At 56.0% G+C, this 11,991-nt stretch overlaps 1 long non-coding RNA gene across 1 annotated transcript; it reads left to right on the top strand.

The window, feature by feature from the left end:
• Positions 1-7,396: 7,396 nt before the first annotated feature.
• LOC145716520 (uncharacterized) lies at positions 7,397-8,557 on the top strand. The gene is made up of 2 exons (XR_014139226.1): positions 7,397-7,997; positions 8,117-8,557. It is a non-coding gene; the product is annotated as an uncharacterized LOC145716520 (long non-coding RNA).
• The last annotated feature ends 3,434 nt before the right edge of the window (positions 8,558-11,991 follow it).

The raw sequence follows: 11,991 nt of genomic DNA, 5'->3' as shown, positions 1-11,991 counted from the left end.
CCCCGAGGGTCTGCATTTCTAACGAGCGTTCTGGTGATGCCAAAGTGTGGTCCCAGACCACGCATTGAACAGTGAGGCTCGAGGTGACATAGGAACGTGATGCCCCTTCCCTGCTCAACCCTCGGATCATTTCCCATCCCCGCTGGATAAAACTGACCACCCTTGAGCAGGTCCTGCCTCATTTCCAAGCGGACCTCAATCAGGTGCACCCGAACCCAGCTAACATCTGGCAGGGTCTGGCCAGAGCCGAGAGCACAGCCAGCGCTGGTCTTCTGGCCCCACCTGCCTGTGCTCCGTCCGCCCCCCGCCCCCCTCCACTTCCTCTTTACCTTGTCTGTTTCCACGTACACCCAGGCCCCAGTCCAACCTGGCCCTGGCCTTGGCCACCCTCACCAAGAGTGAGGAGCTCTCTTTCACCCGGGCCCCCCACGCTTGTGGGAAAGAGTCCTGTCAGCACTTCCCACATTGTCCGAGGGGACCTGGCTCATCCCTCCAGACTGTGAGCGCCTTCCCCTTGTGCAGGCTTTAGCCGGGTCTCCCCAGAGAACAAGAGCTTACTCCCTCACAGCTTACCTTTGGGAAGGATTCTGGGGAACAGGTGGGGGTTGGGCTGAGCAAAGCAGGGAGGGAGGGGACACCCCGGGGGGGCAGCATCCAGCTAGTTATGTTGAGGACTCTGGGGGCCCCTCCTGCTGGGGACCCTCCGAGGAGGAGGACAGCAAGAAGGAAGTACGGGCCCTCCATCTTCTGCCCCAGAGCATATTCGTTCATGTTCTGCCACATCAAGATTGATGCGGGTTCCAGAAGTTTGTGCCAGTCCATTGTGGAGCTGACGGAGAAACCCTGGGCAGAGATCCCTGGTGCCACCGAGGCACAGAGCTGCCAGGGCGGGGCTGAGGCAAGAAGTGGGTCACAAGGATAGGAGGCGGGGCCCAAAGCACCTGACACCAGGTGGGGACTGCAGCTCTCCTCAGGTGTGGCCCCGGCCCAGTGCCAGAGGATGGCTGTGAACCCAAGGGGTGCTGCAGGAAGGAAGGAATGAACGAACGTACAAATGAATGAATGCATACAAATAGCCTTGTTTGCTTCATGGATCTGGTTGTCAGATTGATAACCCAGGAAATAATCAATGATGAGCACTCCGAATCTGCAACAAGCCTTCTCCTGATGAGTGCACACAGAGCACCGAGCTCCCGACCCCGCAGGCGTCTGGCAAGCCAGCCTCGAGAATGAAGGCCCCGGAGGCCCCGGGCCGTTCCGGGCCGACTCTGCTGCACTGTCTGTCCCGTGCCTCAACCAGGCCTTGCCACCCATTTCTCGAACCAAGACTTTGAAGTCATACTAATGTTGATCAAAGTTGCAGATGAAAGCTGGAAGGATGTCAGTGAGATCACGAGCAAGGCCAAAATGAAAAAGGAAGAAGCACTGAGTGGGGAGCAGGGCAGAGAAGGGACCCCGTGCCACGACTTTGTGCGTCGGGTAGGAACTTAGAACAGGCTACCTGGGACTCTAGAACCCGTTCGACCCCTCCATGCGCCAGGCCATCGCGAAACAGCTGAGCCGTGTGTGAGGAAGCACGTTCCAGTGTGTGTGCCTGCGGCCGGCCGGGCCGGGGTGCGGGTGTGCACAGAACCAGAGGATAATGGGAGTGCAGTAGGCTCCGGGCAGGAGCAGATACTGCTGTAAAGAGAAAGGAGAGCAAACACCGACTTCTTTCCTTTTAAAAAGCTGGAAATACGAACATATGAAATGGGAAACAAATTAAAATTAAAAATTGCTTGCAGGCAGTCTTATTTTGGAGATCACTGTCATAGCACGGTCCCCTAAGCCCTGGCCAGTAGCCATGCGTCCCCTTCCTCCCCCCAGGGGACAAGAGAGTAGTTAGCACAGTGTGGTCCCCAAGGACCCTAGGACAGTGTGCGTCGGGTGAGACGGGTCCTGGGCACCCCTTTATCCATGAACGTCTGCTCTTACCTGAATTTTATTGTTCATGATAATCCGAACGCTTTGGTTTACAGGTAAACCTCTTGATGTAGTCCCTTCTTATAAGGGACCTTAGCAAAGTGCACAAAATACAGACCAGAATGCTGGAAAACCCAAGGAACCCACGGGGAGCAAGCCGTTGAGATGGGGCGGTTGCCTGGCCCAGTCACGTCTCGGGGTCATCCTCGAGCCGACCCGGCTGTGAGTGTGTGTGTGTGTTGGGGCGGGGGGGAGTATTACACACACATTTCATAACACTTTTTTTTTTTTTTCAAAAAACCAGGAACGTTCTTCAGATGAATTGTCTTTATATTGAACCTTATTAAAAGCTGAAGCTGCATCATGAATACAAACTCAGGGGAACTCTTCCCAGCATTTGTTAAATCAATCGGTCAGTTCCTTTTTTTTTAAAACTGTGCTAAAATACACCTAACATCGGGGCACCTGGGTGGCTCAGTCGGTGAAGCGTGTGCCTTCAGCTCAGGTCATGATCTCGGGGTCCTGGGATCGAGCCCCATGTTAGGCTCCCTGCTTAGCGGGGAGCCTGCTTCTCTCTCCCCTCTGCTCATGCTCTCTCTTGCTGTCTCTGTTGCTATCTCTGTCTCTCTCTCAAATAAATAAATAAAATCTTAAAGAAATATACACCTAACATAAAGTTGACCACGTTGACCATTTTTAAAGTGTCCAGGGGCATTTAGTACCTTCCGAGTGCTCTGCAACCATCTATTCCAGACATTTTTCTTCACCCCAAAAAGAAGCCCCTCCTCCCCCCACCCCCAGTCACTGGCCACCACGAGACTGCTTTCTGCCTCTGGGAATCTGCCGGTTCTGGACGTTTCCTGGAAGTGGAGTCTTAGGGTCTCCAGGCCAGGCTCAGAGCTGCAGGCTGGAGCATAGGATGCCTCCAGGGCGTGTGGGGCACCCCCTCTCCTACCTGGCTCCCACTCCCCCACCTTCCCAGGACAGAGCTCGGCAAGTAGCATGGACCATCCAACAAGTGGCCTCGGGCGCTGGGACAGTTCCTCCAATGGCCTCCTGGGTGTCCCCTGTCGAGGCCCCCCATTTATTACACGCAGTAATGGCAGTCTGCCCCCCTCCAACCTCTCACTAGACTTCTCCTTAAGTCTTAGGAACCTGCCGGCAGGAAGCATCTGGCACACTTGGCTCTCCACGCGATGGGGGCGTGGGGCGGCTTTGATGAGGAGATGGCAGCCGGGTGGCTCACCCCTATCAGTATCTGGACCTCCCAGAGGAGGACACCTTCATGGCCATATGGAGAGGGGGGTTAGTACGTTCTGTGTCCACACTGTCCCCAGCCCTCGATGCCCCAGGGTCCGGGCGCCCCACACGCTGGCTACCAGTAGATGGGCGGGGGGGTGGGGGGTGGGGGGCAGTGGGGGGGCCCAGGGACTCGGCCCACACGGAGCAGGACAGCCCCCCCATCCATCAGCCCCTCCGGGCACGTCTCCTGCACTGAACACATCTTCGGCACCAAGAGAACTTCACGTCGACTGTGTTTGCCCTGTTCCTTCAATTTTACGTGACTTCTTAGATCAAATTTATTTTAAGACAAAATAATTTTTTTAAAGACCATTTTGTCCCGGAGTGCAGTGGATAAGTGCATTTGAGTGGTGGGCTGCGCACCCACAGCGCCAGCCCCCGGAGCCTGCCTGCTGAGGGCCTGGGTGAGGCCTGGCCTGGACACGTCTCATGTCCCGCTGCAGAGGAACCATGATATTCTTAATGAACACACATGGTTTTATCATTGGAGCAAATAATGCTAACCGGCCCTTTCCAACAGCTCGGACTAACTAGCGGATGGTTCCCAAGGGTGCAGCGGTGGGACCTGAGGCCTTAGAGAACTGGCAGGAATGATGCTCGGTGGCCACTTTGCCTTACAGAGGCTGTTCCCAGCTCCCAAGGGCATTGTGAGTCGTCCGTGCGTGAAGCACCCGGTGACCCGGGCTGTGAGGGTAAGAACCGAACCGGAGGATGAGTCCCACAGCTCAGGCCCCTGCCGGGGCGGTCATGTCCACTTGCCCCGTCAGGCACAGCGAGGGGTGGAACCCAAGGGTGGTGGTTGGGGGAGGGATTCCCTTTTCATGTTTTTAATTCCCTTTAAAGCTTCTTTGTTCTTTTCACTTACTGGCTTGTCTAAACTCAGCTGCATTGGCTAAGGGTGTTTAAAAACAAGATTCAGGGCGCCCGGGCGGCTCAGTTGTTAAGCATCTGCCTTCAGCTCAGGTCATGATCCCAGGGTCCTGGGATTGAGCCCCGCATCGGGCTCCCTGCTCTTCGGGAAGCCTGCTTCTCCTTCTCCCACTCCCCCTGCTTGTGTTCCCTCTCTTGCTGTGTCTCTCTCTGTCAAATAAATGAATAAATAATCTTGGAAGAAAAAAAAAAAACAAGATTCAACTGGGTAACTTTGAAGATCTAACTGGTTTTATTCATCGATTCATGAACTGGGCATGAATTTGAGTTGTACACTGTGGAAGGTTTTTATAGGAAGGACGGTGGGACCAGGAAGTTATTAGCAAAAGCAAGAATGGTTTCAGGAAAGGTCACCTTCCCTCAGGGAGAGGAGCAGGGGTCTTATCCCCAGATTCCCTCCTCTTCCTGGGGGGGAGGGAGAGGGCCCAAGGGACCGGGTACCTCCTTGGTGGCCACCGGAACATTCCTCACTGGCCGGTTAGGACTACATTTCCGGGGGTGGTTGGAACTGCCGTTAGGTTAGGGATGAAGTCCTGGCGTGGTGACTTGGCCCAAGTGACATGACTTGGGGCCGGGGCTTTTTTTTTTTTTTTTTTGACAGGATGACAGGTGGTCTCATTGGCCGGCTTTCCCCAGAGATTCTGTAACTTGGAATCTGTTTTCCACGAAGCAGAGAAGCCAAGGGGTGACAGTGAATGCCATTGCCCTGCCGAGGGGCTTCTGTGGGAGCCCTGCGTGTTCCCAGCCCGATACCCCCTTTTATAAAAATGTTCGCGTGGACTTTCTGACATCATGCAGAAGCAGATGCTCCTGTAAATGAAGACCAGCTTCCTTGACATCCCCCTCTACTCCTGGAACATTCTTCTCCTAGTCCCTTTTGAAGGGACCTGTTCAATGTGGGGGTTCGCATTTCCACCTGCTTGGTATTCGCCTGCTGCCCCCTGGCTTTAAACGTCCCGTTCCCTGGGGACAAAGACACCGAGCCTGCACCGCCCTGGCCGGTCCTGGAGCAATGGGACACAAGCACCCGGAAATCATCCCGGTCTTCGTTTTGCTGTTCCTTTGAGGAACTTGCGCCACCGCTGTTTTTCAGTCCCGCTCAGCTATGCATTTGAAAGGCTGCTGCTGTGACTCCCCGCGGCATTCACGCGGCATTCCTAGATGTGCGGGCCGGACATTTGCCAGGCTGTTCCGTCCCCCATCTTACTGGACACAGAAGCATGAAGTTAAAGCAATACATGTATGAATAATGAGGGACACATCCAGGAAGGATCTTTATGTGCTTAACAAACAGAAAAGGTAGGGCTGAAGCAGGACCTTTTTCTCCCCCTGGGGCCCATCAGCCACCTTCTTTCTGTCACCTTCTGGGTGCAAGCTGGGCTGCTTCCCTCCCGAGGGCTCTTGGCTTCATCACTGTGGTCCCCTCAACCCAAGGGACGTCGGACTGGGCTGGATGGGGAGGCAGAGCTGGGAAAGGGAGGCAGCCACGGGGGGCATCCCCTTGCTCTACTGATTCCTCCCTCCCCTGCTCAGTCACGGGGGGGTGTCCCCCCCAGAGGGAGCTGGAACCTCCCGGGAAATGATGCACCCAGAGAATGGCTGTGGCGACCCCAGGTGTTCACGGGTACAGTTACACCTCGCATGAGGGGTCTGGGGGAGCGGACGATGACTCCTTCAGATTCACCGAGAAATGAGACATCACGGTAAATCCATGCGAAGACTTGCTCTCTGCTCTCTGCAGGCTTGTCGTGCAGACTTGCAGGCGGGGGAGCGGGAAGGATCATATGGGGGACACCCAGGTTCCAGGTGTGTCTCCGCCCCTCTCAGGCCACGTTGTCCCTGCTGAGTTACTTATTACCGGGGTAACTGTAAGGTGCTGGGTAAACAGAAGTTATTCATGTTTTCCTCCTTTAATCCCTAGCTCGGTTGTTCCCACATGTTAGTATTTTACAGGCCAGCAAAATTGTTCACTTTGTCTAATTAGATTGTTTGGGGCACCACTGGAATAGACAGGAGTCATCGGTAATAAGCATGTTAATGACTTGGTAGGAGAACAGGTGCTCCTGGGGTGTTTGGAAAGCCCTTTAACTCTCAAAGACGTGAACTATCCCTCCATATATTTAGTGGATTCTATCCTGATGCCCAGAGAGGCTTAAACACACACAGACACACACATACACACACACACACACACACACAACACAAAGGGAAATTTTAGGTTACATTTGTGGGGGGAGGCTTCCTGAGTCCCACATGAGGTAGGCTGAGCCTCGGCCCTCCCTGTGGTTTGCGGGGCCTGGCTGACCAGCCGTGAGCATGCCCTTCTCTAGCTGAGCCAACCCCTAGATCAAACCCGTGTTCCAAAGTCAGCCCTGGGAATAGGGAAATCAATGGGACTGCAGAGTTGGATCTCGCATGTTCCAAGAAGCTAGGAGCAGCACCCCTTCATGCGGCCCAGGAGGCTGAGCCCAGCTAGAAGGCCCCATGGTGGCCACCCCCAGTTGGGGCCTCTGATGCCGGCAGGCCACAGCAACAAGGAGGGAGGGATCTGTCTTCAGTGCCTTCATCTCTGTCTTACAGCCTGCCCTCTGGCCGGGCCCCCACTGCCACCTGAGGAAGCCCTAGGAACGGACGTGATCCCACGTGTCAGCAGACAGGTGTGGTGCCCGCATCCTTCTGAGTGAGGGAGAGCATGCATTTTAAGCAACTGCCTCCATGGAAAGACATTTTCAGCATAGAAAAGAGAAAAGAGGAAAAAAATGACAAGGTTAAATATTTCATTCATAAGTTAGGTCCCAGCCTTGGGCGTAAGCAAGATTGCCCTATCACCTTGCTGTTGGGCAATCACGCAGGAGGCTTAAGCAAAGCACCTGGCAGGGAGGGAGCCTGCCATCCGGGCCAGATTCCTCCATCGGCCCGGTGTGGGCGCAGTCCTGCAGGGCTTCGTCATCAGGCTGGCCCAGGGCAGGCCGCCACCCCCTCCCCCTGCCTGCATGGCAGCATGACTCAGACTCCTCATCAGGCCCAGCACCAGGGTGGGATTTGAGGGCCCATCCTGTCGACAGTTCACTCCTAGGGTGGGAGGGGGACAGCCTGGAAGGCACTGCTCGTGGGAGGGATGGCCCCTTGGACCCTCCTTGGTGGGCATCTGCGGGATGGTGATCTAATTTCCCGGCCCCTCCAGCAGGCCCTGGGACAGGACTCCGTGTCTTCCCCAGAAAGGGCCTAGGACAGAGCAGAAGCTCCACATACATCCCTCGGATGAACCCTAAATGAACTTCCTTCCCCTCTGGGTTTGAAAGAGGCAGTGTCTCCTGGACTTCAGAACACAAAAGGCAATTCATCTTCTTCGGACAGATCTTTGCCCAAGCACTTGAGAAATGGGACCCCTTCCTTTCCAGCTTCTGAAGTTTTTCTCTTTTTAGTAGAATTTGTTTGCTTTATAAAAGGAGATGGAAACAGCACAGGCTTTGGGACTGAGGCCCCCTGGGGCCAAACTCTGGCTCTGCTACTTTCTCTCTCTGTGGCCTTGGACATGTGACTCAGCCTCTCTGAACTCAGCTTCCTCACTTTGAAAACAGGACGGTGCCATCTTCTGCGTGTTGCCCTGGGGGCTCGGAGGGCTGGCTGCACGCTCGTGCCCGTCCTGTGCCAGTCGCTCCTGCCGGGGGTGGCTTGCATGTGGCCCAGTCTGCAGACTCAGAAGCTTCTCTCCCAGCCCTTACAAGCTGCGCTTTGGGAGTTCCTGCAGATTTGTGGGACTGTTTCAAAGGCATCATGAACCGCATCTCAGCATTCGAATGGTCAGTCGGAGAATTCAAAGCCTCTGAGGGCGGGGGGGGGGTGGGCAGCTGGCGCAGGGCCCGGCTCTGGTCACGGGTGACCTTTGACAGGGTTCATGGGTGCCCTGTAACCACTGCAGGCACGACAGGAAACCAACCCGAAGCACACCGAGCCTCCCGATTGTGGAAATGACTAGGGCCCTGTGAACGTAGCCAAGGAGACGGTCAGATGTCCCCACAGACCCCACTGCCGAGGGCATGGAGCCAAATCTTAAAAGCATTTTGCAGAGAGGGAATTCTTGGAATGTCTTCCCTCGGGGGCTGCTGGAGGAAGCTGCACATTTGTAGTCCTGGGTCCTCAGGCCAAGTCCAGGGTCGTGCGTCCCAGCCCGCCACGCCCAGGGCTGCCGGCAACCAGAGCCCAACGTGATAATTCGAGCAATAATAATAACCACGCAAACTGAAGAAGGAGCTTCTCTACCAAGTCAGAAACAAACTATAAACTTCCGGTACCTCCCCCTTCCCTCTTCTACAAATTTAAGATAATTATTTGGAAATAAGTATTAAAGTATTTATCCCAATTTTTTTTTGTTAATCATTTTTTAAAATTCCTAAGAATACCTGGGTTTATTTATAGATAGGAAACATGTATGACATTCGACATATGTGTTAATTTTTAAAAATGTTACATCATCTGGGCGCCTGGGTGGCTCAGTTGGTTAAGCGACTGCTTTCGGCTCAGGTCATGATCCTGGAGTCCCTGGATCGAGTCCCGCATCGGGCTCCCTGCTCGGCTGGGGGTCTGCTTCTCCCTCTGACCCTCCCCCGTCTCATGCTCTCTCTATCTCATTCTCTCTCTCAAATAAATAAATAAAATCTTTAAAAAAAAAAAAAGTAACATCATCACGGCATATCCTGGTAGGAAAGATGTCAAAATACTTCCATCCTGGATGCACAGATGAGACATGCAGTGAGTGGGTGACTGGGCGGGATCGCCCAGCAAGCAATGTTTGTCTACACGAAAAGCATTTTGGAAATGATTTTTACATGAAAAAAAAATAGAACAATGGAGCCTTTACTCCTGGGTCTTGTGCCCTCACAACCAGTTATTCTAGGATGTTCTGAAGAAAAATTTGGAAATGCAGCTTTTGCTGTTTCTTCCCTACCACCATGGGACTCACCTGGTCCAAGGTTCAGAGTGATGCCTTCTAGAGAATTCCAGGCAGGCTGCTGTCTCTGGTGGGTCCCGTAGGTTGATGTGAAGATAGTCTCCCACAGGGGGCAGTGTGAGAGCCCAGCTCGGGAGCAGTGGCCAGGACCCCTGCACCGAGACCCCTGCCCCCACCCGCCTCGCCTGCACACAGACACTCACTTCAAAGCAGCGGGGTTCCCTTTAAGGAGTGGTTGAAAACAGCAAGCAGCTGCCCTGAGTGTTGGAACTCACCACATCTTGGAAGGTTTGGTGGCGAGGAGAGTCCTTTCTGGGCAGTGCAGCAGTCTGGCTCCTTGGGCCCAAGGGAGATGGGGCGGAGGAGGGAGCACTGTGCTGGGAGTAGGGCAGAGATGTGGGGCGGAGGAGGGGGCGCTGTGCTGGGAGCAGGGAGGAGACTGGTTCCACCGGTCACTCGGGGCAGGGCGGGCTATCTGGTAACCGCCAACACATGTCACCTTGCCCACAAGGGGAGATGTGGAGCCCCAGGTATCTCGTTATCCCTGTTATTCTGGCAAGGGGGCTGGAGTCCTTGAATTATTCAACTGCGCAGATCTGGCTGCAGATCAGAAAATAATTAGGTGTTTCCTCCAAATAAGAAGAGATTTCTGAAAGAAGGAGAGCATTCCCCCACCCCACACCCCCCAGGAGCCTGCGGGCAAAATGGGGAACTAGTGTTCAGTGACTAGGTAGCTCGCAGAGAGCTCACAGGATCATTCTGCTTCCACTTACTAATATCAGATGTGCCAAGTAAGGGCTCATTCCCCGCCCCCACCCCCACCCCAGCTCACCTGGGCACTCTCTGCCAGCTTCCTGTTCTGTTTCCCACAAGGGCTCTCAGACTAGCTGCCTCCCAATCCCTTCCTCTTTTTCAAAGAAAGTCAGGCCCCTTGGGTGTAAACTCCTTTGTCCTTCTGCTGCTCCCTGCCCACAACCCAAACTCGCCCTCCTCTCTGTCTCCTGGTCTCCCACCTCTAAGCAAGAAATACCTCCTTTCCTTCCCCGCCATGCACCAGACCTAGTTTAAACCCTTTTCTTGCACCCTTGGGATCACCTTCTAGCTGGTCTCTCTGCCCCACCCCCCACTTCCTTCCAACCCGGTCTCCGCCTGCTGCTGGAAGTGATATTTGTAAAATTCCATTTTTTCACTCTGTGCTTAAGAGAGCCTGTTGCTTCTCCTTTTCCATGGTACAATCCACTACCCATCACTTGGGGGCTCCAGTTGCAGGTTCTGCCTACCTCCTGACTGCCTCTAACTCTCACACCTCCTTGCCCCCTCTGCCTCAGGGCCTTTGCACACACACACACACATGCCTTCATATGCCCTTGTACTAACCTCCCCCTTCTGGGAGGCACCTCACTCTTGTCTTTAGCACTGGGTCTCCAGCGCAGATCCATCACAGCATCTGTGGTTCTCTCTGCTCTACTGTCCCGGGGCTTTTCCATAATAAGTGTCAACAATGGCATTATCCTTTGAACCAGACCTAGGTTCCTAATCCTGGATCCATCAAGCTAACCTGTCTCCTTAGCAAACTCCCCTCTGGGCCACTTTCTAGGGTTTTTCTTTCCCAGAACAGCAGCAGGGAGGGGCTGAGGGGAAGCCAGGGAGGACCCCTCTTGCTGCCACACCAGAGCCAGAATCCCCACTGATGGTATCAACCAGGCCGGAGCACCGGGAATGCTAGGTGAGAGAAGGCTAAGCGCTTGGGTGCAGCCAACCCAACTCAAGGTCAAATCCGTCTCATAACAGCTGCAGAAAATACATGCGAATCCCTATTTTGTGATTTAGGCCCTTCGTTCGGCCTTCGAGAATCTCGGGCTAGTGTTTCGTGGCATTTCCTACTAATGGGAGCTGAGTCTCCAAGGTGAGGGGCGCAGGAGGCCTGCCTCGCCCGCGCACACACACATGCACACAATTCTTAACAAATAACCCAGCCCTGCGAAGTTGGGGCGTTTTTCCTGAGACCCTCCTTGGGCGGGAGCACGCAGCCCGCGAGGTGAGGCTCCAGGCCCTCCAGACTTCAGGGTGCGAGTTGCGGATTTCTAGGGACTTTCCAAGTATGTTAAGTGTCTTGCTGTTGGGCAGATGGTGATCCTAGAAATCACCCTTCCACGCGCACAGGCGCGCACACACGCGCACGAAAGCCAAGCCCGCGGGCCCCACCGCAGGCCTGGGGTCCAGCTAAGTGGAAAGCCCCGCGCACTGAGCTGTCGCGGCGCCACGCCGGAGGCACGTCCCCGCTGGAGAAAGCCAGCCCCACCCCGCCCCGCGTCCCCGCCACGGCCCGCGTGGCGTGGCGGGGACCGGCAGGCGCGCGGGGATGCGGGGGGGCGGGGACCGGCAGGCGCGCGAGGACGCGGGGGGCGGGGCGGGGACCGGCAGGCGCGCGGGGCCGCGGGGCCTTTAAGGGGCCGGGGGTGGGGGGTGGCGGGGCGTGCCGCGGGGGGACGCGGCCGCGAGGGCCCGGGCGCAGGGGCGGTCCTGGCCCCGCAGGCCCCGCCCCCGCCCCAGGCCCCGCCCCCGCCCCGCCCCGGCCCGAGCCTCCTCCGGCCACTGCTGGGCCGCGGGCGGGACGCCCGGGGCGGCGCGCGGAGGAGGAAGCGCGCCGGCCGCGGCCCGGGACCTGCCCAGACGCGCGAGTCGGGAACGCCGAGCGCCGCGTCCCCATTTTCCAGGTGTGCGGGGCCGGGGCGCAGTCCCGGGCCGCGGCCGTCGTGCGCCGGCCGGGCATTTCCTCCCGCTCGCGCCGCGCGGCCGCCCGGCCTCCGGGCCCGCACCGCCAGCCGCCGACCCAGCCCCGCCGC

Source organism: Leptonychotes weddellii, chromosome 1, assembly GCF_054177405.1.
Source record: "Leptonychotes weddellii isolate Sample4059 chromosome 1, ASM5417740v2, whole genome shotgun sequence".
NCBI classification, from domain to species: domain Eukaryota; kingdom Metazoa; phylum Chordata; class Mammalia; order Carnivora; family Phocidae; genus Leptonychotes; species Leptonychotes weddellii.
Note: the sequence above shows the minus strand (reverse complement) of the source record. Positions and strands in the feature narration are given on the sequence as shown.